This window comes from Stenella coeruleoalba, assembly GCF_951394435.1.
Source record: "Stenella coeruleoalba genome assembly, chromosome: 3".
Taxonomy (NCBI): domain Eukaryota; kingdom Metazoa; phylum Chordata; class Mammalia; order Artiodactyla; family Delphinidae; genus Stenella; species Stenella coeruleoalba.
The window spans coordinates 30,184,278-30,212,037 of NC_137148.1; the positions used below are offsets into that span (position 1 = coordinate 30,184,278).

The window sequence follows — 27,760 nt, forward strand, 5'->3', positions numbered from 1 at the left end:
TGGCGTAAAGTCTGGCCTCTCAAAAGGAGAGAAAGGTGTACAATACGATACATCCATCCACCCGGCTGCAGGGACACCATTTAAAAAATGCTCGGTCGCCGTCGGATCGCGGGCGTCCTCTACGTGGCCGCCCCGAGCTCGGCTCCCGAGAGCTAAAGACGAACAGTTGGGGCGGCGTGCGCGGGCTGCGAGACGGTCCGGGCCTGAGCGCCCCCCACGCACGCTACCACCACCGAACTCGGGCCCCGCTCCGGTCGGCCTCCAGGAAAATAAAGACCGGGAAGACCCGGCCCGCCCGTGCCGCAGCGAAAACGCCGCTCCGCAGGATCGACACTAAAAGGCAACATCCACAGCCGCCCTGAGGAGAAAGGCGCAGAGGAGAGCCGCCGCCGCCTTGCTGCCGGCCGCCGCCCGGCCCCGGGTGCGGTGCGGAGCGGGCAGTGCGGTGCAGCGCAGCCGAAGACGCGAACCGAAGTGGCGGCGGCGGCGCGGCGGTGGCGGAAGTGGAGTGGGGAAGAGGGGGTGGTTGTTAGTGTTTGGCGCCGGCGGAGGGAGTCATTCCTGCAGCTGCACTTCCGGTCGGCATTTTGTTCTGAGAGGGAGAGACGAAACGAGAGAGACACACACACAGGGCTCCTTCCCCCCCCGCCCTCCCCCCCCTCCCTCCGTCGGTACCGACTCACCCGACACCACCAAGCCGCAGGGAGGGACGCCCCCGCCGACTGGAGGATTGGTTCCCGGGCCGGCGGCGATGCCCCCCCGGTAGCTCGGGCCCCCGGTCGGGTGTTTGTGAGTGTTTCTATGTGGGAGAAGGAGGAGGAGGAGGAAGAAGAAGCAGCGATTTGTCTTCTCGGCTGGTCTCCCCCCGGCTCTACATGTTCCCCGCACTGAGGAGACGGAAGAGGAGCCGTAGCCACCCCCCCTCCCGGCCCGGATTATAGTCTCTCGCCACAGCGGCCTCGGCCTCCCCTTGGATTCAGACGCCGATTCGCCCAGGTAAATTCCTGCTCTTTATTTCGGCGGCGGCGGCGGCGGCGCCAGGTCCTCAGCGTCTCTCCTCCTCGCTCCCCTCCCCGCCGTTTCCTTAGCGGCCCCAGGTCTCCTCCACGGGCGAGTCTAGAGTTCGCTCCTCTCTGGTGGCAGTCGCCCTGGGTGGCGGTGGTTTGGTACCCTCTCCCGGCCGGCTCCGGTGGCGGGGACTGGGCTCCTGCCGGGCGGCCGGGGAGGCGTAGGCCCGGCGGAGAGTGCAGGCCGCGGGCCAGCGGAATCTACTTGAGCTCGGGGATTAGGAGAGCTTCGGGCTGAGCGGAGCTACTGCTGGTCGGTGACAGGCCTTGCCCGGGAGAAGAGCCGTAGCTAGTGAGGAGGCGGAAACAATACAACTAACAGCAAATGTGCCTTGACCGTCCCCATATTTACAACTTTCCTGGTCCGGGAGTGGGGAACGTCCCAGTGAAACAAACAACCCCCCTTCTTCCCCCTGTGACCCCATGAAGGGAGGAAGTAGTTTCAGTTAGTGAGACAAATGTAAATACTCAGACACGGATCCAGTGGTAATTCTTTTCCTGTGTAAAACTTGTTTGGACGTTGGAAAGTTAATAAAGACTCATTTTCTTTTTAAAAAGAATTAAGTCGTCCACATGAATATTTCATATAGGAACCCGTAGTGTGGTAGACAACTGCATATGACCCCCACCCACGCAAAGAGCTTTTATGTTGCTGTTTGACAGTGTGTTGCACATGGACTTTTTATTCAAAGACAAGTATAAAGTACTTGACAGGTTTACCCTGCCACTTTATATTTGTGTGCGTTGTATAAGGACAGTTTTAAACGATTATACATAACACACTTAGGTACTTCCTGATCTAAACGTGTAGAAGCTTAAAAAAGATTTTTTAAATGTTCTGAGAATTGTGCTGAGATACAGGTACAACCAATTTTCTTTAGAAGGATGGAAATTAAGTTATGCTTAAAATCCCTGGGAGGTTAAAAAAAAATGTAGAAGGTGCCATCCTTTCATGTCAGGGCAGATCTTCTTGAGGTCCCAGGATTGTCATTGGCTGTTTGTGCCCATGATGTTTGACTGTGTAATGAGAGAGGTGTCATTTTAATAGGTCAAATGTATCTGTAAATGCTGGAGAAAAAGGTCAGTTCTATCTTAAATTCTAGTTCACAAATAAGTTAAGTGTTTAGGTCTTGCTTATGGAGGCGTTGGTAATGTAGGTTGGCATAAAGGAAAAACCAGTTTAAAAGTCCTCAGCCATACAAGTTGCACAGAAAAATAAATGTACCTGGGTTAGACTGTTTTGATACTTTGTCTCATAGTCACTGAAGGAAACCTTTCATTGCTTAAAATGAAGCAACACTGATCAAAAAAGTCCCTTGTTTTATTAGTGGGTGTTAACATTGGTTCGAATTTTTTGTGTCTCATTGAATTATTATTGTCATTGTAGAAGTAACTTTTCTGAAGGTTGTTCTTGAGTTTGGCCCTCTGCTTAAAATAAATTGTTCCACATTTCCTGCAAACGTATGGATAAATGTTAAAAAGAGTGAAGTTAATATAGCTGTCACGTACGAGGCATGTTTTTAATGCTATAAATCCGTGTAGTAGTCAGTAGCGTGTCCGTGATTTGTATTGGTCAGGGAGCAGTTTGAATTTTAAAAAGCCTGAAGCTCCTGCTGAGCCCCAATCCCGGCCTCCCTCCCTCCCACTAATCTCCCATTCCTGTCTTTGTGCTGCCTGCTCCTGTTAGACACTGTTTGCTACAGGGCCTCAGGCCTACACTGGGTGGGGGGCACGCTAATGGGGGCTGGGGAAGGGGGGGGAGAATACAGAAGGTAGGAACAGTTCACTTCTTAAGCGGAGGATTTGGGGGTGGGAGGCGGGGTAAGGGCTTCAATGTAAATGTTTAAAAGGCCCTTATATGAACCTGCGATTGTCTTTACAACTTAAAATACTGAGACCTATGTCAAGGGATGAACATACTTCTACTAAAGGTAATGGAAAGAGGAGTTCTGCTTGCTTAGTTTTCATCAGCAGGAACAACTTATCTTTAGCGTTTTATATAGTTAAAGGGAGCTTTCTTACACAGATGTTTAAATCAGTATATTAGATATCTATTTATGTGACTGATTTTTTATTGTGACTTGGAATTAAAGTGAATTAGTTCTTATCAGACCCTGTTTTCCTAATTCTACATATTTAGTAATCTGTAAGTAATATAGGTTGTGTGATAGCTTTCGTTCAGATACCATAAATATTTCTTTAAATTACATTGAAAATATTTTTTGTTTAGTCCAAACCGATTAAATAGATTATTTTTAAAGGAGACATTGTGAAACTTGAGTAAAACCTAAACTTGAACTTTACATTTTTGATAACTTAGTTGGAAGGAATAATTTGTGTTTCCCTAGAGATTAGGAATAGTCTGCTCTACCTCCCCTGTATTGGTCGGGATAGTCACCAGTGGCTAATCTTGTATTTCCATTTTTTTTTTTTTAATTCAGCGAAAGGAAACAACTATAAGTGTTCCAGAAATCTTATAATGCTGGTTATATTATAGGATAAATATTTCATAATATACTTAGAAGAAATTTCAACAGTATGGTTTATTGTTTCTTTTGAGTCTGCAGAGTTACCAGTAACTTATAATAATTACTTGAAAAGAAAGTAGTTTTAAAGTATATCATGAAAGTCTAGTAAATCAAATTAAAGTTGAATAGTAAATAATTACTCTAGTGTTTTGAGATGAGTATATTGGATGCTTCCTTTTGAAAGCCATTCAACAAATTTGTTTACTAAAGTTATTCGAAAGCCTTTTGAACCTGTGCTATGGATCATTATTAATACCGTCCACCTTTAAGAAGAAAAGAGTTATCTTCGAAGAAAGACTATTTCAGATTCTCTTTGGGGATGAAAAGTGAAAGTTTTCAGTATGGTAGTAAGCCTAGTTTTGGTTTTCTGCATAATGATCATTATTAAATTTCAAAAATATTATGAGCAAAGCTGTACCAATTCAAACATGAAGTTTTCTTTATTTGGAGCCAGGCTACCCAACTCAAACATGTATTTTCTATGGCTTCCTAAACTAATTTCATATTTAATTTTTTGGTACCGATTCATCATCAGACTGCTATAGAAACATTTGAACCCATCTGTGTTATATTTTGACATACTCTTCTATGGTATTTTTACTCTCCCAAAATAAGGTGTAAAAATTAATAATAAAGAGTAAATAAAAACTAAAGAGTTTGTGTTTTACACAGTTTCATTTAACTTTCCGCACTCTGTTGCTTATTAGGAAAAGCATAATTTGTAAGTAATTCTGAAATTTTTTAAATAATGTAAGATTTCAGTTTTATATAAAGTGACTGGGAAGACTGAGGTAAATAAAAATTCTTTTCATAGAAATGTAACTTCAGTTCCGTTTATCACATTTATTTGCCATAAAACGAATAGGAAATTACTGACTAGGAACTTTATAGAAGCCTGGTAATTAAGTGTTTAGTTGACATCTTTAATATCCTGAGCATACTAAGTTGGCTTTGGTGGTAATGTATGGTCTTATGTAGCTTTTACAAATCATTTAAAAATATACTTTTTGAACAAAGTTTTTTTCTATTTTTAGCAGATGTCAATAATTATTCTCTGTATTTTTAAGTCAGTCCTTTTTCAGGGTGACCTGAGTTCATTCATAAATATTCTCATTTCCCTGCAAGGTAAATGACCAGCGTGATTTCCATTTTTTGATGAAAAACTCAGAGGCCACATGATTTGTAGAGATTCATGTAGTGACTCAGTGGGAGATTAGGTATTCTCTGACTCTTAGTAGTTTCTTATTAGATTATGTTGCTGTAAGAAACCTGTGAGCTTTGGTCATGAAGCTAGGTATTGCTCAGTGCTGACACTGATACCATTTGTGATTTTTTTCAATTATCTGAGTCCAAGGTGCTTTTCTCATCTCCATAGAGAGATATGATACTTGTCTTTTGGTTGTATTTTCCTGGTATAAAAATAGTACTTTTACATTAGAAATCTTGACCTTGTGTGTATATATTTGGTGTTCAGGTGATTAAGTTTATTTACATATGTCCCTCTTCAGGAGTGTAAGTGAATTAACTGTATGTGTAGTAAATAATGACTCCTTAAAGTTTTATTCTTATTCTGTTTTTTAACTACTAGAGTGGAATTTTAGTGTTTCTAATTGATTTAAATGCGATTTTAAACACCAAGTCTGCAGTCAGTTTTAATGAATTGAGTTTTGTCAGATTGCATTATGTTTTAAGGCAGGTTTCTTTCTATTCCCAAAGTGATATTACTAGGAGAGATCATTTCTTGATACAGCATTGCCAGCTAGGTAAGATTTTGAGGGGTTATTATTTGCCAGGAATTGTGTTAACGTGTGTATGCCCCCCCAATATTACCTCATTTAATTCTTCTAACAGGCTCCTGAAATAGAAACAATTATCATCCACAATTTACAGATGAAGAAACTGAGGCTGAAAATGTCAGAAAACTGTCTATTGTCTTATTAGTATGATCAGTCTGACTTATATTTGTTCTTAAGGACTTAGGATTCCACATTTCTGGTTTTAGTAAATTCTTAATTATTATCCTTTAGTTGCTCAGTTGAATCAATACTTAAAAGTCATGTAGTCAAGGAAATTATGTACTTTAGGCAAAGAACTAAAATAGAATCTAGACTATATATGCTATATATATTAATAATAATTTCAATAATTTTGAAGTCAGCACATCTTTACTGTCTTACATTGTAATTTTGAGTTTGTTAATCTGAATTTTTTACTTCTTTTAAGTTTTTTATATTGAGTTGAAACTGTCAGAGCATCTTTTTAGAAAGGGAAAATTGAGCTTTAGAGTGATTTTATTCATAGAAATGTATATGACCAATTTGTATTGTAGTAGATGAATCTATAAATTAGTATGACTGGTACTTTTTAAAAATTCCAGTATTTATATAGCCAAAGAATGTGGATTGTTTTGACGTTCTCAGCTTGGGAAGTTGTGCACTTATTCCAGAGCTGTTGCCATTACATACACTCTTATGGGGATTCTTTTAGTGAATACCTTTATAGACCTCGAGCTAGTATTTTTTTCTCATTCTTAATGGCATACGTTTATCTTCAGGGGTGAATTTGAATTTTAGAGACAGTAAAAAAGTAATTTAGAACTTAGGAAAGCTAAGATTTAAGATCTTTTTTGTGTCAGGCATTGTGTTGAGTGCCTTACATTTGTAATATGTAATATTATTGAGTGATTCCCATGTGCCAAAAACTGTGCCAGGAGCTTTATATGGATTTTCTCAATTCTTCAAGGTATAGTATGAGTTTGGTTATATTTATTACTCTAAGATATTAGAGAAAACTGAGATATAGAATGATTAAGTGACTAAGGTCATACAGCTAACAAGTGGAAGAAAGTGGAGAAAGGACTCTGGAGTTGATGCTTCACCCACCACCCTTAACCACTACACTGTTTATCGTGATTACCTCCCAACTATCCAATGAGGTTAGTGATAATGTTTTTGTTTTACAGACAAGGAAGTTGAAGCTCATCATGTTTAATAACCTGTCCAAGGTGGCAATTCTAGCAGGTGTTAGAGATAGGATCCCAACTCAAATATGTCTAATTCTAAAACTTCTATTCTTTCCATTCTGCCACTCTGTCTCTTCAAGATTTATAATACTTTTGTTTGTTTTTTTTTTTTTGATAAAAAGAGTAGGCTTGATTATAAAGTAGTGAGACTTGTTTTTCTTGTGTGGCTTATAAAGCTATCCTATGGCTTAAAAAGAGGAATTCTAAAGTTTTTTGGTCAGTTATAGCTGATACATTATCTGATTACAGTCTTTTAAAATACACCTTGTTAACTTTACACTATACAAAATGTTCCTATGTACAGATGTGCATTTAAATAGAATATTGATGTTAAATATAATGCATGCTGTATTTTTTGAAAGTGTGGAAAAGCCACTTTATTTTCATAATATTGTGATTCTTGAATTATTTTTTATAAAAACATTAAGCATTAAAAAATATTCTCAAGAATACACTAAATTTTTAACATAATTAATGTAGGTAAATTTTTTTGCCATCTTACGTTTGTGTAACATTTAACATGATATAGCAAAACTCTTAAAAATTTTCTTTTGTATGTATTTGCCTTTTGGCAGAAAGGAAAAACTTTAACAGGATGGAAAAACATGGAATTAGCAACATTGATTAATTTATTTATTTAAATAATTTTGTATACTTTTACCTCTCCTGAGAAATTCAGAAGCTGTGACATAATTTTGAAATACTGGATTCCTTTTCGTTAGAATGAACACATTTGGGTCACTTATACTCTCAATTCTTTAGTCTTGTGCCAATAAAATGCATGTGTACTTCATAAGTACTGTTTTTTAAAAATAGTCATTGATTCTAGATACGTTAAAAACTAACAGTGCTTGAAACACTAATGAATTATTAAAATTCAAACTATAGTTTACTGTAAAAATATTAATATTTATGATGGTATATTTAATTTCTTTATTTACAAACAAACAAGTCCTTGAAATTAGTCCTAGTAAGGAAATAGGAGTTTTTTCAACATTCAGTTTTCTCAACACTGCTACTTGGCAACCCGTTTGGGATTTTATTTTATTTGTTGTTTTGCTTGGTTTTTTCCTATATTTGCTATGTTTTATTTTATTTGGTTTTTTTTTAATTGAAGTATAGTTGATTTACAATATTGTATTAGTTTTAGGTGTACACCATATTGATTCAGTATTTTTGCAGATTATATTCCATTATAGGTTATTATAAGATAATGGGTATAATTCCCTGTGCTATCCTATATATCCTTGTTGCTTATCTATTTTAACCCTTTCAGGATTTTAAAATCTGCTTTTAGTTCTCTTTGTCTGATAGGATTGCCAGTTTCTACGTAAAGAAATTGATGATCTGAGTATAGGCTATACATAATTTAGTTTTTCTTTGGTAATGACCAAATTGAAATTTTACATGGGTATATATTGGCCCTAACTCCCATTAAAAAAAAGTACTGTTCTTAAAAAATTGTTGCACATAACATAATCTTTTTCCCAGGGTTCTGCCTATGTCTCAGAAAACTCTTAAGGTTGAAAGTTGAAATGTAATGGCCTAAAAGCTACTGCTATCATTTTTTTCCCTTTGAGAAAAGAATTAAGAATCCAGTATTCATGCTGTAACCTACTCCAGGTTATCCTGAAAGACATATATGCAGTATGCTTTTTATTTAACTCTACTAATATTCTGTTTCCCTTTTCTTATGTATCTCTTTCTCTCTCTGTCAGTGTGCAATCTTTATCTCCCCCCCTAAGCAAATTTTTACACAGCTTGGTGAATATAGGTGATATTTTTAATGTTAATGAAACCTAGAGCAGTTTAAAAGGCCTCAGATTCTGAGATCTTCATAAGTTCAAAATATTGCTGGTGAAAAAGCATTGACACTAACTGTGAAAATATATACTAGGGTAGCATTCTTACTTTGTTCTGGAGGTGTGTTACTTCTCAAAACGTCAGCTCAAGGACCAGAAATTTTTTTTTAAGGAGAAAGAGAAGGCATGGCCTTTTTTGTTTAAGTTTCCCTGGCCATTTAATTTCATAGCATTTGTCAGTTTATTGCTTATACCTCTTGATAAAATAATTTGTTCCTATGTTTTTCAGACATACTAAACCACCAGCTCTATGAGAGCAAGGAGACATTTTCATGTTTATGTCTGTAACACCATCGCAGTGCTTGTCCTGTGCTAGAGGTATTCACTACATTTTTGCTGAACTGATTAATTAGAATTAAACTATATGATAGTATTTACATATATCCCAATCAGTACATACATCACATAACTTATGTATTAAAAGAATCAAAGAAAAACTTAAAACAGTTATTTTTTTAGCTGTTAAGATTGTAAAGCATAGGAAGGAGCTTTTGTTTTGCTCCCTTGGGCAGTAGAATTGAGAGTAAGATACTGGGATTTATTGTAAGAGGGAAAGTATCTAAATACTTTGTTTTAAGCTTAAGATTGGTTTATTGTAGTTTTTGTTTTCTTTGCTAATTTAAGTATTATATATAATAACAATTTAGATAATTAGAAATACATTACAGCACATTAAAAATGCTGTTTAAATATAATAGTGATATGGTGACTGAATTTTTTTTAAATAAGACTTATTGAGGTATAATTTACACTATAAAATTCACTATTGCCGTTGTACAGTTTGATGAGTTTTGACAAACATTATCTTGCAACTGCTGCCTTAATCAAGACATATAATATTTCCATCACCCCCCAAAGTTCCCTTATATCCTTTTGTAATCAGTTTCCTACCCCTAGTCTAGCCCCTGGCAGCCAGATCTAATTTCTGTCCCTGTAGTTGTGTATTTTCTAGAATGTCACGTAAATGGAATCATACTTATATAGGCTTCTGGGTCTGGTTTCTTTCACTTAGCATAAGGCTTTTGAGATCCATCCATGTTGTTGCCTGTATTAGTAGTTTGTTGGTATCTGAATTTTGAAATTGAATTTGATATACTCTTTAACTTTGGTACTACCCTGTCAAAAAATACTTTGAATAGTTTTAGATATTTGTCTCAGATTTTGCAGCTGCTTTATTATTGGACATAATTTTACTTGCCCATGTTTACCCCTCAACTCCAAAAATCTTGTAATTTACATTACTGTTGAGTGGCGTGCATTTATACTAGTCAATTCTGTTAGGTTAGCTGCTCTACCAAGTAGGTAAAATAGACATTGCCCTCTTTTTCATCATAATTAAAATAGGTAGCATCGTGTATTTTGAACATACAGCACATAGAAACTGGAACAATGGTGCAGTGATAACTTATCCAGAAATTGAGTTTACACTTTAGTATAAAACTGCTGTTTATACTAAAAATAGAGCATAGGTTATAGTGAAGAACAGTCATCGCTTCTCCTCTAATCCTTAAAGTTAGAGAAGTAGTGCTATTTCCTGAAAGTTGGGGCAGATAATGATGAAAAAGAGTTATTTTGTTTGACCACCTATTTTGTTCCCCCTCCCTCCTCCCTTTTTGAAACCGCTTTCTCTCTTGGGTGCAAGGATATCAGTCTTATTTGTAGACTCTTTGCTAGCTCTTCCATCTCTGCGCACTCCTTAAATATTGGTATTCCCAAGGTGGTTCTTCAACCTTCATTCTGTTCTCTCTTCCTATTGATTTAATCTATTCATTTGACTTATTTTACATGCTGATGACTCACATATCTCTCTCCAGAATATAATTTTCTTCTGAGACATATCCAGCTGTCTTACCAGGCACCTCCTGATGTCCCATAAATACTATAAATTCAAAAGTAGTGTAGAAGTCTGAACTCATGTGTCAGTTCTTCCCTAACCTTATCCCCTCCCACTCAAAAAGAAAAAGTATTCTTAGAACTATGTGAAGTAGGTTAATGTTCCCATCATTAACTCAAGTTGCCTAAACTAGAAACTTGGTGATAATGCTTGACCCTTCTTCTTTAGTGTATCTCCAAACAAGTTGTTTACCCAGTTGTTCACCCATTCATAGCACGTCCCTGAATATCACTTGAATCCATCCCTCCTTTACAGTTTGATTCTGAGAGTGGGCGTGTACGTGCAGCTTGTTGGATGGAATAATTTATAGCATTTTAGGAAAGATTTAGAGGTAATTGTGAAAGATGTATTTAGTGTTAGGATACTTTTTGCTCATATGCTTGGGCTCTGATAATTTAAAATTACGGTGTAACTTTCAGTACCTTTCATGTTTTATAGCTTAAATGTCAATGTTTTCTGTACCCATTTCCATATTTAAAATCCAGAACTTCTTACGTTAGAACCCAGTGTATCAAGTAGAACAGTTTGAACTCAGTCTTCTTTCCATACCTTACTTTTAGAGCACTACATTTCATGGATGTGTACGTTCATTTAAATGCTGCATGTTTATGTGTTCAGGGGCAGAGTCTGAATTGAGAAGAAAATGAGAATGTAGGAGCAAAGGAAGGCTTTTAATTGACTTTCCTGTACTGTGGAAGCAAGTTTACTTGTATAACATTTTCATTTTTATTGCAGGTAACAAAACTAAAGAAGCAAATGCAGTGGGGATATGATACTGTTCAGTTGCTAGGCATGCAAACATTTTTAATGGCAAGAGTCACATATACTGTAGCTGTATTACATGTTTGTGAGTTAGGAGGTTGTTGCTCATGGTTTTGTATAACCTTGCAATGTTTCTTCCTTAGAATAAGAAGTTATCTCCTTATTCCCCAGTTTGAACAGAAGGGTATGCTTAGAGTCACTGATTTAAATAACCCTAAGTATCTCTTGTGAAGGGCATCTTAAAATGTGATGCTACCTTGAATAATGAAGTAAACATTTTCCTCACTGTATCTAGAATTTATAACTAAAGAAATAATAGGTGCTGTATTTTGTTCTAGTGCTAATTGCCATGTTTTTGAGAAAATGGGATCAATCCAAAGGCTGTTTACAAAGACTGACCAAGAACCTTGCCTAGTTATTGAGTTGTGGTGGCTTGCACATAGTAAGCATTCAACGAACAATTGTTGAATACATGAATTTGAATTATATTTTAGTTTTGAGATATAGGACTGATTGGAGTGACAGCAGATAGGTGGGGCTTGCTAAATATTAAGCAAATTTGATAGAGGAAAGAGAACACTGAGCCCGTAAAAGGTAGGACAGCCTTTAAAGCAAAGAATTGTGTAATTTAACTACTTGTATTTGGATAATTAGGTTTGTTTAGCTGGATAAGAGGAAGATCTATGTACAGAAGTGTTTTTGAATTCTTTCTATTCTTTTATTCCCACTCCAGTTCTGCTTCTGATTTCAAGTATTAGCTCTGGACTTCCATCTTCAGTGGTAAGGGACGATGTAATAGGCTCAGGGATAAAATGACCTGCATAATCCAGATATGCATATTAGGACATGGGAGGTGTTGGTGGGAAAGGGAGAGATATTATAGTTCTTCAGTCGTTTCCAATTATTCATGGTTTTTAGCTTATGTCAAAGTGCCATTGTCCTCAGTATTGAGATGAGGGGGCCTAAACACTAGAATTTAAAACGACTTAGAGATTACAACATGCTTGTTACTATGCTACCTCGATCTTGAGCCATGTTGCCACCTATGCTAATTATCATATGGTTTTAGTGATTCTGTTTTCAACTAGACGACAGCCACCAAAATTTTAATGTTCTTTATAAAATTTCATACTTCAGCCATTCTCCATTCCCTTAGTTTTCTTGGGAACCAAAACTACTTATAGTGTGCTGGTATGATAGGTAAGGCTAAATTGTGGGATTTAGAGCTTAAAAAATTTTAAGAATCTCAAAGCGAAAGCTTTTCCCTCTCTTTTTTCCTTTAATTATAGAAGCAGTATGGAAAAAAACTACATGCTATTTGGAAAATAGGAAAAAAAATATAATCTCATATTTTATGTTTTTCCCTACTATGTTTTTAATAAAAATATTTGTAGAATATAATTATGGTTAAATATGTATTTACGGTATAAATATATGTACCTAGTCCTGTTTTCTCTTAAGGTTTTATCATAAAGATATTCCTAATTTTTTATATAGTGTTCATAAATATTTAAAATGTTACCCAACATTCTGTCAGTGGATGAACCGTAATTTTCTTAGTATTCTACTTTGGACATTTTACTTGCTGTCACTTCTTTCTGTACGAAAATGAGGCAGTGGAACATCTTTATATGTACAGTTTTTTTCCCCCTTTGGGGACTTTATTCATTTAGAGTAGAATTCCGTTAGTGGTAGTTAGGCCAAAAGGTTTGAACCTTTCTGTGGCGCCTAATATGTATTTCCAAAAATAGTTTTACCCTTCCATAATCTTTATTTTCATTCACGTCTTAATTCATTCAGTGAATTCATTTCTTTCATATGATGCACCTTTCCTATTAAGATTATTGTTAGGTCATTTAAATGCTCATCTCCTCCACTGTTGTGGCTGTGGTCTCTTTTCAATATATTTTTGAACTTCATAATAAAAATAATGGGTTTTTCAAACTGGGTATATCATTTGGAGGTATTATATAGTGAAATTAGCATAGAATCTTGTCTGAACTAGCTACTAGCCAAGTGACATTTAGACCGGTCATTAAGCCCATTTCTTCAGCTGTAAACTGAAGGAGTTCTCAGCTTTTAGGATTTTTGTGGACTAATAAAAACACAAAGCAAAGGGGGAAAAAAGGAATTTAGATAAATGAAAGAAGAGAGTAGGTAGGTCCTAGAGATACAGTTATAGTTAAGGGATCATCAGTCTTTTATCTGCAGAAAAGTAGTAGGTAGATTTTAGATTGGAACGTATGAAAAAGAAAAATCAGTTTTTTGGTAGGTCCTATTACTTAGACTTAATTTTTGAGATACGAAACATCTAGTGTGATGTGGACTTGGCTTTGATCTCATATTCATTCTTTTGTTCATCAAACATCAAGTGTTTCCTCTATCTCAGGAACTATAAGGCATTACAAGTGGTGAAATAAAATATTTCACTCTTGCCTTCAAGGATCTTACAGTCTAATAATAGATAAAGATTTTGTTACAATATCAAGATTAACAAAGAGGATACAGTAGGAACACTGAGGGGGATCACCTAATTTAGGCTAGAGATGATGTATAAACTAAGTTTAGAAGGCCATTAATTAGACTTGGGAGTCTGGGGCAACAGTTTGATTTTGGAAACTGCAGATGCTTTGATTATTGGAGCATAGGGCTGGAAAAGGAGCGTGCCAGAAAGATTTGAAGCTACAGAGAGGGGCAGGGTCCAGATTATGAAGGAATGTATATGCCTTTAAGAATTCTGCATTGGCTTCTGAGTTGAGGATTGATTCTCAAGTTCCTTGTTTCTGGGCCTTGAAGTATGAAAGTTCCATTCACTAAAGATCAGGAATATAAGAGGAGAAGTTTATAAGAGTTGGAAGATGGGGTTGTAGAGGAAGGGAAGGAGATGATATTACAGTTTTAGGCATGTCAGTGGGACATTCAGGTTTGTGGTAGATATGAGAGTCTCAATACTTCAGAGCTGAGAAGACATTAGGCTTTTCTTTGGCAAAGTCATAATTATGAATTAGTCTATTAGAGAATTATTTTTATGAGGACATTTCTAAATCTATGTAGACTTTTAAAAAGGATATGTAAAATTTAAGTTTAAAACCATGTTGATATCCTAGAATTTCTTTTATTACCTTAACTGAGACTATCCAAGGCAATATTCAATTTATTATTATAGTTCTCGTATAGATATACAAATTAGAATTAGCATATAGCTTTTATTTATTTATTTAATTTATTTTTTAACATCTTTATTGGAGTATAATTGCTTTACAATGGTGTGTTAGTTTCTGCTTTATAACAAAGTGAATCAGCTATACATATACATATATCCCCATATCTCTTCCCTCTTGCGTCTCCCTCCCTCCCACCCCTCTAGGTGGTCACAAAGCACCAAGCTGATCTCCCTGTGCTATGTGCCTGCATCCCACTAGCTATCAGTTTTACATTTGGTAGTGTATACATGTCCATGCCACTCTCTCACTTCATCCCAGCTTACCCTTCCCCCTCCCCATGCCCTTAAGTCCATTGTCTAGTAGGTCTGCATCTTTATTCCCATCCTGCCCCAAGGTTCTTCATGACCTTTTTTTTTTTTAGATTCCATATATGTGTGTTAGCATACGGTATTTGTTTTTCTCTTTCTGACTTACTAGCATATAGCTTTTTTTTTTTTTTTTTTTTTTTTTGTGGTACGCGGGCCTGTCTCTGTTGTGGCCTCTCCCGTTGCGGAGCACAGGCTCCGGACACGCAGGCTCAGCAGCCATGGCTCACAGCCCCAGCTGCTCCACGGCATGTGGGATCTTCCCGGACCGGGGCATGAACCCGTGTCCCCTGCATCAGCAGGCGGACTCTCAACCGCTGCGTCACCAGGGAAGCCCACTAGCATATAGCTTTTGAAGCCAACATAAAATGAATAACTTTTGGCTGGTTAGTAGGAATACAGTCTACCAAACACTGTATCACTTTTCACATTTTGGATGGAATGGATATTAAAAAATTTAGTGACTTGGTCAAATTGTTGTAGATACTAATAGTCATTTGAAAATTTCTTTCAAGGCTGACCTAGAAGATCTCTCCAAACAGTCTTAAATCAGGGTTAAAGGTAGTATTTAAAAAAAAAATCTTACTTGGTTTAAATTACCAGAAGATAATAATACCATTTCTTCTTATGGCTTTGTTTTCCAGTGTACTGACTATTACTATGAACTTAGGATAACAAAATGAATGTTCTTGTATGACTATTTTCTATTGTATAAGGCTGTTCTTAGGGCCTTCCTGGTGTATTTGTCTATCCAACATAATCTGAAGACTGCTTCTTTAGTTGGTTTTATACTAAATGCATACATATTATGAGATCTTTAGTGAGAACTATGTTGCTTTGCTCATGAGGGGATTGTCTTTACAGATATAATTTAAGGCCTGCTTTTAGAATAATTAAATAAAAAATGAAAAGCAGTAGCTTTTCAAAAGTATTATATGCAGGAATAATTATGAAGGAATCAAACTGATTTGTCAAAAATAATTTACCAGGTCAATATCAAAATGAAAATGAGTGCTTTCCTAGTATTTAAGTACATTTAAGTAAATGTACTTCTTGTTTTTTGTTTTTTTTTGGATTAGAGAGTTGGCGTGTCAGAATCACCTAGGGAACTTTTTCAAATTATAACCCTTTTATGGAGATGTAAGGTAAATTTTATAAGTTTCTCTATTAGCTAGTTCCTTAGTAATCATTCCACAAGAATTAATTGAATAACTATTGTGCTCTCAGCAATGAATTCTAGGCATTTGATGCTAGGAATTTTTTTCAGCCTCCCTCTCAAAGTTTACATGGGTGCCTAAGAGATGCCTCTATTTTATTTATTTTTTCTATTTCTATTTTATTTTTTCTATTCTATAAAAATATCATCTGCGAGGCATAAAGGAGCAAAGAACCATGGTGAGCAGAGTTATTAATGCCTTAAAATTAAAAATAGAGGTAGAATGGAGTGGAGTTTCTGGATACGAGAGAGATTGTAGTAGAATCAAGGAAAGAAGAGTAGCAGATACTACAAATGAATTTGGCAAAAGAATTAGTGAGAAAAATTGAAGTTAAAAACTCAAATACAGGGCTTCCCTGGTGACGCAGTGGTTGGGAGTCCGCCTGCCGATGCAGGGGACATGGGTTCGTGCCCCGGTCCGGGAGGATCCCACATTCCGCGGAGCAGCTGGGCCCGTGAGCCATGGCCGCTGAGCCTGCGCGTCCGGAGCCTGTGCTCCGCAACGGGAGAGGCCACGGCAGTGAGAGGCCCGCGTAATGCAAAAAAAACCCTCAAATACAAGTTAGCAACAGTACTTAGAATAAAATAAAAAATGATGAACTGACTGATCTCTTCGTAAGGGTGGCTTATGTTTAGAAAGTTTACTTAAAAGTCAAAGTGCCTTATTTTATATATGTTGGATATACACTTTTACAAAGTGATGTGTAAAATGCTTGGAACCGTGCTGTGCACTTACAATAAGTCCTCAGCAAATATTTATTCTTCCCAAACCCGTGTCCCCCGCATCGGCAGGCGGACTCTCAACCACTGCACCACCAGGGAAGCCCATATTTATTCTTTTTATTTGTTGACAGCTACCTTTCTAATTGGTGATTTGATGAAAAACATACTTGTCAAGTATATTTTTAAATAAAAGTCTGCTAGTTTTTGACATAATAAATTATTATTAGGAAGGTATTGGATAAGAAACAGAAAGTTATCAAATCAACTCAAGTTCATCTGGTATTGAAATGTGATAAGTACTCCTTCACAACACAACTTGGCTATATACCCCAAATCAAGTGAAGTATCCCAAATAATAACTCTACTTATACAAGGAACTTCATTTAACTCATTCTGTTATCTAAAGTTAATTATGCCTCTAAAGGTATTGTACTATACTGCTGTGTATGGCAATATACATATATATACAAATATATCCACTATATTTTGTTAGCTCATTTTGTATTTTCCAGCTTCACACCTTTTAGTCAAAACATTTACCTCCTTTTCTCTCCATCTATCCAAATCCTACCTTCTTTCTATGAAGATCTTAGGGGTTTTGGGTAGTAATGGAGGTAGGTAGCATATTAGAGTCACCTGGGGTTTTTGTGGGTTTTTTTTTTTTTTTCCCCCAAGCTTACATTTTCTCTCTTTGCTCTTGCCCCAATTCATGTGATCTCTTCCTTTTCTAATACATACCTGAGTGTAGGAGTTAGTAATTTAAGTTATATGCTGACTCATCACATTTTCATATTGTATATCAAGCTATGGCTTATTTTGTTTCATTTTCACGTTATTTATATTTATAATCAGTCAGATTATAAACTCTTTGAGGGCAGGATCTGCCTGTGGTACCTTATAAAGTGTCTTGCCTGGAGCAGGCTTTTAGCAAGCGTTCGCTGATTAAGTGGCTCATCTGAACTAGTTTGAAAAGGTTTGGAAACTATTTCACATTCTTAAAAACCATAAAATTCACTCTTTTAAAGTGTACAGTGGTAAAAGTTCAGTGGTTTTTAGTATATTCACAAAGTTGTACAACCATCATCACTGTCTAGTTCCAGAACATTTTCATTCCCCTGAAAAGAAACCCCATACCCATTAGCAGTCACACTCCATTCTTCCCGCAGCCCGCGGCAACCACTATCTACCTTCTGTTGCTATGGATTTCCTTATTCATATAAGTGAAATCATACAATGTGGCTTTTTTGTACCTGGCTGCTTTCACTTGGTCATCCATATTGTAGCATGCATGAGTAGTTAACTGCTTTTTATGGCCAAATAATATTCTATTGTGTGGGTATACCACATTTTACTTAACCTTTTGTCAGTTGATGGACATTCGGGTTGTTTTCACCTTTTGGCTATTATGAATAAAGCCTCTTCTGTGTTTTCAGTTCCCCTGAGCAGATACATAGGAATGGAATTTCTTGGTCATATGCTAACTGTATGTTTAACTCTTTGAGGAACTGCTAGACTGTTTTCCAAAGAAGCTACAGGGTTTTTACATTTCCATTAACACTGAGGTTTACACTTTCTCAGCATCATCTCTAATACTTGCTATTGTCTGTTTGAGTATAGCCATCCTAGTGGGTGTGCAGTGGTATCTCACTGTGGCTATGATTTTATTTTGGGCATCTTTTCATGTGCTTATTGGTCATTTATCTCTGGAGAAATGTTTATTCTAATCGTTTGCCCATTTTTAAGTTGTATTATCTATCTTTTTATTCTTAAATTATTAAAATTTTAATATATTCCGGATATGTGTCCCTTATCAGATGTATGATTTGCAAATATTTTCTCCGATTCTGTGGATTATCTTTTCACTTTACTTTCTTGATAGTATCCTTTGAAGTGCAAAAGCTTTTCATTTTGTTGATGTCTGATTTATCTGTTTTATTCCTTTGGTTGCTTGTGCTTTTGATACCATGTTTAAGAAACCATTGCCTAATCCAAGATCATGAAGATTTACACCTATATTTAGTTTGAGCTCTTTAAGTCTGATCCATTTTGAGTTAATTTTTTGCATATGGTATGAGGTAGGGATCCAACTTCATTCTTCTACATGTGACTATCCAGTTGTGCCATTACAATATGTTGAAAAGACTGTTCTTTTCCCATTGAATGGTCTTGGCACCCTTGCCAAAAATTAATGTAAATATAAGAGTTTATTTCTGGACTCTCAATTTAATCCATCAATCTGTGTGTCTCGCCTTTTGCCAATATCATGCTATTTTGATTACTGTAGCTTTGTAGTAAGGTTTGAAAATGAGAAGTATGAGTCCTCCAACTTTGTTCTTCTTCCAGATTGTTTTAGTATTATGGACAGTGTACAAGTGTTGCACTTCTTTTGTTAAATGTGTTCCTAAGCATTTTATTCTTTTTGATGATACTGTAAATGGTATTATTTTCTTAACTTCATTTTTCAGATTGTTCATTGCTAGTGTATGGAAGTACAATTGATTTTTATATATTGATCTTGTATCTTGCAACCTTGCTGAACTCCTTTATTAGCTCTAACTTATACTCCTTTCTCTAGGGACAATTTACGTTTGTTCAGTATGGTTCATTCTGTTCTCCGTTCTTCCAGACACTACATGCCAACAGTAGTTACAAGACAGAATTTTTCCTGTTGTCCAATTCTGCTGCTTTGTGGGCTGGAAAAAAACCAGACAAACTTGTACATATATGGAAAGTAAGATTAGATAGCTCAGAAGAAAAATTATGGTCACATTATGTCAAAATTTTCATTTAGTGCTATCTGGCTATAGCATAAGATTAAAAATTGAGGAATTGTGATCTAGAACTTAAAGCAGTGTGCTTTACCTGTAGTAAGGGCTATCTCAAATGTTTGTTGCGGGAATAAATAAGTGCTTATGATAACGATGTGTATATATGGATGCAGAATAAATTCTGTTGGTTAGTAATTTCTAAAGTCTTTGTCTTCCACTCGTCAGTAAGTGATTTTCATTAGTGCATCTGGAGAGCTTGAACCATACGGGATGTGGGGTGGGGGGATAAAAAGAATGACTAGGCAAAGAGGGTAAGAGTATTAGGGAAGAGGAAAAGAAGGTAAGAGAGAAGAGAGGCAAGGAGGCAAGATTAATAAGTTGACTTTTGTTAATACAAGCAATATAATGATATAAAAAATATATCTGCTGATTAGAAACAAAAGAAGAGAAACAGTGATAGTGCATTATTATTCCTCAAATTCAAACTTCTGTTTTCTTTTTAAATTTATTTATTTATTTATTTTGCGGTACGTGGGCCTCTCACTGTTATGGCCTCTCCTGTTGCGGAGCACAGGCTCTGGACATTGCAGGCTCAGCGGCCATGGCTCACGGGCCCAGCTGCTCCGCGGCATGTGGGATTTTCCTGGACCAGGGCACGAACCCATGTCCCCTGCATCCGCAGGCAGACTCTGAACCACTGCGCCACCAGGGAAGCCCCAAACTTCTGTTTTTTTAACCTGAGTCAGAAGTCAACCTAAAGTGGCAAGTACGTATATAAAAAGATGTTCATCATCAGTGGCAATTAGAGAAATGAAGAGGTATACTCTAGTTAGCTTATGATGTGTTCTGTTGATCAACAAGGATTAATCAAATGCAAAAGTACCTTAAAATTGTTCTTATTAGATAAATTTTAGCTTCCATTAACATTAATACTGTTCTTATCACTAACCTTTAAGTGTTGTAATACATATAAAAATGGGTAGGGTAGTTCTTCCTGCTCTCCCTCCCCCTCTTTACACAAACATTTATCAAAAAATTTCTATATATTACTCATTGTCATATTTAACACTCTTAGAAAAAACCTTCTGGAGTAGATATTATTTGCATTTCCAGGTAAGGAAATTGAAGCTTAGGAAGTCAAGGTTATACAGCTTACACAGGAGGAAGGAGAATTTGAACACAAGTTTTTCTGATTCTAAAGCCTAGTTTTGAAATCTTAACTACTATACAAGTACTGCTTCTCCAGTTCCTTTGAGGAGCCTACACTGAGGTTGATAATGTTATACATAATACTCCTTGGATCCTTAAACTATAAATAACTATTAAGTAAGATTTAAAGCAGAATTTTAAAGTTGGATTTTAATTTTACTTCAGAAAAATCTCAGGTCTTTGCTTTTGGAAATCAAATATAGTGTTTGCCCATTCTTTTAATGTTGCTGTATCACTCAGTTTTTGTGGTTTCAAAAATTTCTTTAGTGTCCTCACTTTGGAAAGTTGGCTCTTAAAACTCACGGAGTCAGGCTTTGAGTCCAGAAGCTAATAGACTCAGTAAAAGAGGAAGTCCTGGGAGAGTTCCTTGAATAATTTTAGGATGATAAGTTTAGCTTAAAGAGATGATGGGTCAAAGTTAAGAGTAAAAGAATTCTGAGTTTTCTCTGTTTTGAAAACTTCTGTTTTATCTTAGATCTTAACCAGAGTAAAAAAAAATAAGTGTAATGTGGTTACCTTATAAGTACTTAAAAATTAATATGTATTATATTTCTTTTTGATTGAGCCTCTGTGGAAGTTTTATATCATTTGCTTTTTTGTTATACCTTTCTTGCGGAATTCCACATTCAGTGCACATCTTTGTTTTGAGTTTGGTTTTGTTGAGCTTTGAACAATAGGACTTTGTAGAATGAAATTTAGTTTAAAGAAATCATCCAAAACTTTGGATGGTGTTGTGCCCTTTTAAAAATGACTTTTTAAATAGGTTTAAAATAACTGATAATCCTTCCAAAGGATTGCTTTCTAAATCTTGGGTCAGAGACATGTTTGGCTCCTGATTTTGTGAACTTTTTCAATTTTAATCCTCAGTTTGTTTATTTTTTTCCTTTCCTCTTTTTTCATCAATTACTGCAGGTCTCTTATGCTGTTCAGAACATCCCTTCCAATGTATATCAGTTTCTTATTTTTAATTCTTAGTTTTTTAGATTTTAGGCCCATAGTGAATTTATTAAGGTTTTCTGTCTGTTATTCAATATTACTTCTTTTAAAAAAAAAATTTTTTTTTTTTTTTTTTGCGGTACGCGGGCCTCTCACCGTTGTGGCCTCTTCCGTTGCGGAGCACAGGTTCCGGACGCGTAGGCTCAGCGGCCATGGCTCACAGGCCCAGCCTCTCCGCGGCATGTGGGGTCTTCCCGGACCGGGGCATGAACCCGTGTCCGCTGCATCGGCAGGCAGACTCTCAACCACTGCGCCACCAGGGAAGCCCTAAAAAAATTTTTTTTTTATTGGAGTATAGTTGCTTTACAGTGTTTCAATATTTTTTTCTTTAAGGAAATCTTTTTTTTTTTAAATAAATTTATTTATTTAGGCTATGTTGGGTCTTCGTTGCTGCGCACAGGCTTTCTCTAGTTGCGGCGAGCAGGGGCTACTCTTGGTTGTGGTGAGCAGGGGCTACTCTTGGTTGTGGTGCATGGGCTTCTCATGGCAGTGGCTTCTCTTTTTGCACAGCACGGGCTTTAGGCACGCGGGCTTCAGTAGTTGTGGTGCATGGGCTTAGTTGCTCCGCGGCATGTGGGATCTTCCCAGACCAGAGCTCAAACCCGTGTCCCCTGCATTAGCAGGTAGATTCTTAACCACTGCATCACGAGGGAAGTCCAGTATTACTTCTTAAGTACACTTATACACAGAGTTGAAAGTCCTGCTACTAATAGAATCAATCCCAGATTGTATCATCAGAGACTATGTCTGTGGATAGATTAAGTGTTATTTTTAGTACTCTTTTGGGGGGACATTGTGACAGACTAGGGGTACTTAGTGCCTTGGTTGATGACATTATTGCTTCCTATACTTTGTAGAACCTAGAAGGAGTGAAACAGAAAAGTGTCCTTTTCAGTTCCTTAAGGATTTAGAAAACAGAAGAATTCTTTACTAAAACCTTTAATTGCCTTATTCTTAGCAATGAGGATAATAACAGTAAAAGCAATAATGGCTAATATTTATTGAGCTCGCTGTTTTGAATATTTTACTTGCATTATTTAATTCTCACTACAATCCTTTGAAGTATACATATAATATTATCCCCAGTTTACATATTAGGAAACTGATGCTTACAAAGAATGTGACTTGCCCAAAGGATAAGAGAGGGAAGGAAATCTCATGAGCAATTCGGAGTTGGCATAATTAAAATGAAAATATGCTCTCCTAAGTTGAATTAGACTCTAAGTTCCCTGAGGTCGAGAACTTAATATCATGTTTATTGCTTTGTTTGTATTACCTAACGGGATTTGAGTTTTGCACAAGTGCCAGGTGTATGGTATATACTTAGTTTTTTAAAATGAATAAATGAGGTTGTGAGAGGATGGTTCATTAGCCTTAGCCATGAGTCTTCTGGATGGAATCCATACGAATCTCATTTGCATTGCATACTTGTTCTTTTTCTTTAGACTACCATTTTCCCTGTATCTGGCAGTGTACCTGGCACATTTCTGTTCATTTTTCAAGTTCCAACTAATTCCATCTTTTCTGTTACCCCTTCTTGTCTCTTTTAGGCAAGATTTGTTGTTCCATTCTTTATCTGCCCATTTTTTTTCCTTTAGCCTTTATTATAATACCTATTATATCATATTGTAATTATCTTCTTCCCCTATCCTGGGAATCCGTATAGGTCAGGAGAAGGGTGGTGGTAGACTGTGTCTTATTCATCACAATTAAATTCAACAATGAGTATAGTTTCGGGCACTTTAGGTGCTCACTAAATGTTTGGGGCTGAATGATTTCATACAAACAAGCTAAAAGTAGACTTGTGGGTGAATGTTGAGGGACTTTATTTCAATGCTGTCCTGTCTGAATTACTGTCATTTGCTTTGTGACTTTAGATTAAGAAAAATCATTCGTCTAAACTGCTTTCTTTCAGAAATAATAATTGAGGAGATACTGTAGTATCTCAGGATTGTTACTAGGGCTTTCTAAGAAGTTCTTTGACATCCTTACCCTTTGGGGAAAAAGATTTAAGAAAGGAGGAAAAAACTTCATAAAAGATGTGCTCATAGATAAGCCAAATATCTAGGAATGAACAAGTTATTTAACAATTTGATTAATATTAGATTAAATTTTAGGATCCTTAAATACAGGACATAAGTCAGAATTACATTTGTTCTTACACATACCACATTGCACATGGAATTGTTTATGAGGTTCAGTAGAGATAATAAGAATAGAAGTGCTTATAAATAGGATAGTGCTATATGTTAGTTTCTGCAAAAGGAATTTTATTCAACTATTAGGACACTGTAAATTAAATGATTCTTAGGAATTTTGTCAAAAACCATGTTAGTTACCTATTGCTATATAACAAGTCACTCCAAAATTGCACAACTTAAAACAGTAAACACTTATTATCTCCCAATTCCTGGTTTAGCTGGGTGCCATGTAAACTCTGGGTGTCTCCCAAAGCTACACTCCTCCTACAGTCAAGGCATCATTGGGGGCTGCCGTCATCACAAGACTCGACTAGCAGAGGATCTGCTTCCAAGCTTACTCACTTGGCTCTTGGTGGACTCAAGTTCCTCACTGGTTATGGGCTGGAGACTTCTGTTCCTTGTCGTATGGACCTCTCTGTAGAGCAGCTCACAATACAGCAGCTGACCTCCCTTAGAGTAAGAGAGGGTTCTCCTAGCAGAAGCAGTAGTCTGTTTATAATGTAACCTCAGAAGGACATGTTGTCACTTTTTCTGTTATTGATTTGTTAGAAGCAAATCACTAGGTTTAGCCCACACTCAAGACAAGGGGGGGTTACACAAGGGCATAAGTACTGGGACGATGGCATCATTGGGGGCCATCTTGGAGACTTCCTACCGCAGTGCCCTATGGGATTAGAGTAAGGATTTAAGTATTGCAAAAGTTCAAAAATGCAACAAAAATAAGAACAGGTCGGGAATTCCCTGGTGGTCCAAGTGGTTAGGACTCGGGGCTTTCACTGCTGGGGCCTGGGTTCAGTCCCTGGTTGGGGAACTAAGATCCTGCAAGACACATGGTGTGGCCAAGAAAAAAAAAAAAAGGAACAAGTTGAGTTTTTTAAACATACTTTTAATGCATAAAGGATAAATTGCATAAAATTATTAGTCAAGATAAAAAATATGTAGTTTGTCAGGAATCAGTTGGAAGAGGTAATAAGGAGTGAATTTGAGTAATCTAACTTTAAAGATAGTATTACTACAAAGTGTGCCTTCGTGGAATAGGGTCCTCTCTTGGTATACATTTCTCGTTTCTGTGTTGATTCTGATATAGAAATCTTTTCCTGGTTGAAGGAGATCCACTAATGGAGGATTCTTATTTGAAGATATGAGACTTAATAGTGGGTGATTGAGCAGAAAAGCCTACAGTTCGCTTATAAGATCAGGGTTAGACTTGACTATGGAATACTTTCTTAAATTTAGTTTTTCATGTACGAAAAGGGCAGTTTCCCTTGTGCTTTTTTTTCTCTTTCCTAAATTAGTCTTAATGAGGAATGTATGTGACATATAAAGAAAACTAAAACTTTGAGAAAGGCAAATAGAGAAAATATTTTGAAGATACCTATTTCTGAATCATTTTTTGGTTTAATATATTTTCAATCAAAATTCAGTGAGGTGTTGTGGAAACTTGAAATAACATTTATGTAATTTATCTAAAAATAAATAAGAAAAATTTGAAAACTATGAGTTAATAGGGAGGGGAAAACAGACATGCTTTACCATATGTTAAAGCATATTATCAAGTGACAATAGCTAAAACATCACTATACAATAAATCATAATAGGTAAGTCAGTGAAACAGAGCAACCATAAAATAAATCCTGCTATCAACTTATGTCTGCAAATTAAATATATAATCAGTATAATATGTAATATATAGTATATAATAAATATACATAAAATATGTAAATGAATTGTGTATTTTTAGCTCTCCTAGAACAATTTTAAATAGTGATAGTGATACTAATAATATTATGATATCTTGGGACTGTTTTAAGACTAGTTTTAAAAAGAATAATTTATGTTAAACATAATCTTGGGAGCTGTTTACGTAATTTTTCCCGTTAAAATCATTGTGTTGTCTTTATTAGTCTTTCTATTAAGAATGACTTTTTTTTCTAGCAAACTACTAATACAGTGGCTTTTTAAAATTTATTCTGTGTTCATTGAATGTATCAATGAAAATAACAGTCTTGGTGGCTCCGAGTCTTCAGTGCTGTCTACTCTGATTCCATCTCCACTAACCACTTTAAAAGTTATTCAGTAAATAACTTCTTTGGCAAAGTGAGATGTCCAGGAACCAAGGATCTACCTGATGCTGTTCCATTCAGCTCCAGGTCTTGCTCCAGTGGGAAATAGATTTATAATGTTAAAATGATTCACGTTCTCAAAGTCCCACCCACCAGCTTACAGCACAGAAAGATGCCCAGTATACATTATAAGCCTGTATAGCTTCATCAGTGGTCTTAAAATGATCTTAGAAGTGGAAGCCAGTAGTCCTCTTAGGTAATCTTTCTTTTACTGTAGCCTCAGACTCAAGGTTTTCTCCTTTCCTTTATTTATTTATTTGTTTGTTTATATGAAACATACCACTGTAACTGAACAGATTTTGTTTTATTTATTGTTAGCTTAAAATTGTTCTCTGCAGAAGGAAGTGAGGTGAAAATTTGATTACAATATATGGACTTTTCCTCTCTCCCTAATAATTTTCCTTAAATTAACTACGTACATTGATAAAAAAAAAATTAATTGACTTTGTTGCAACCTGACTTTTTATTTTGTCAGTATGTAGTTATCTTTCTCACTAAGTCTTAAATAGAAAGTATAGTTAATACTTAGTGATTTCTGAGTATTGGAGAAAAGGGCACAAAATTGAAGAGTGCTAGATTTTGAATATTTTCTAGAACTTTAACCTTTTTGTTCTTTGAGGGAATGATAGCTTATTAAACACTGTATTGCTATGGGAAAACTGATCCACAAGAAATACAAATGAGTTTCAGAGTAGTGCTAAAATGCTGTGGTGTGTTTCTTTGCACAGGTAATGACTGTGGTAAACTATGGATTCCACCTGTCTTGGTGAGCCATTTCAGGTGTCTGCATTCTGAAACAGTGGTTTTCAAACTTTGCTACATATTACAGTCACCAGGAGGGTGACTTAAAATCCTGGTTTTCCCAGCCCATACTCCTAACAGTGAAATCAGTATATACAGGGGTGGTAACCAAGGCATAAGTACCTGTTTAGAGTTTTCCAAGTGACTCAAGTATGCAGCCAAGTTTAAGAAACACTCTTAAGAGATGCTCACTGAGCATCTTTTTTTTGTTTTTGCGGTACGCGGGCCTCTTACTGTTGTGGCCTCTCCCGTTGCGGAGCACAGGCTCAGCGGCCATGGCTCACGGGCCCAGCCGCTCCGCGGCATGTGGGACCTTCCCGGACCGGGGCGCGAACCCGTGTCCCCTGCATAAGCAGGCGGACTCTCAACCACTGCGCCACCAGGGAACCCCTACTGAGCATCTTTTAAAATGCAGATTATGATTCAGTAAATCTGGAGTAGGGTCCGAGAGTCTGCGTTTCTAACAAACTACCAGCTGGTATGATACTTCTGGTCTGTATTCCACACGTAGAGTAGCAAGGTTCCAGAGTACTAAATTGCCTAGATAGACTTTAGTTGTTTTGATGTCTTTATTCAAAAAATACTTCATTCTGTTCTTGGTCTCATAATTGCAAGATATTTTGTTAAGTGAGTCCCATATGCTTTTTCTATTTTAAACTTCACAACACACCTGCAAGAGTGTAGTACATGTTCATTATGAAAAATTCAGATAAGTGATGAGAAGAATAATAAAATTAGGTAGCTACCAGAAATTAAAATCATACTTTTTTATAGCTTTGTCTAAGACTCCAGGTAAAAGAACTTTAAGAAGCGTTTCATTATGTTGTCCCCTTAGGTAAAGGAAACAAAATACTGTGGGAGCAATATGGCTAAAACTGAAATGCATTTGCTCATAAAAGACCAGAAACAAATATGCCAAAATATAATGCAGTTACAATACATTAGGGTGACAGAATTATAGGTACTTTCTCCTTTTACCTTCAGTCTAAAATATTTATAACGTGCATATATTACCTTCACAATAAAAAGAAAAGAACCTTAGACTTCTCAAAAATGCCT

The 27,760-nt window shown here is 36.5% G+C and overlaps 1 protein-coding gene across 3 annotated transcripts in view; it reads left to right on the plus strand.

The window, feature by feature from the left end:
• Nucleotides 1–642: 642 nt before the first annotated feature.
• The window catches only part of NIPBL (NIPBL cohesin loading factor), a 193,268-nt gene continuing 166,150 nt past the window's right edge, over nucleotides 643–27,760 (plus strand). For 2 of the 3 annotated variants that reach the window (XM_079916586.1, XM_079916588.1), the window contains exon 1: nucleotides 643–996. The gene's annotated coding sequence lies outside the window, so the exon portion shown is untranslated. Of the gene's footprint in view, nucleotides 997–11,868; nucleotides 11,916–27,760 lie in introns of all 3 variants that reach the window. The other variant, XM_079916587.1, reaches the window with a different exon arrangement.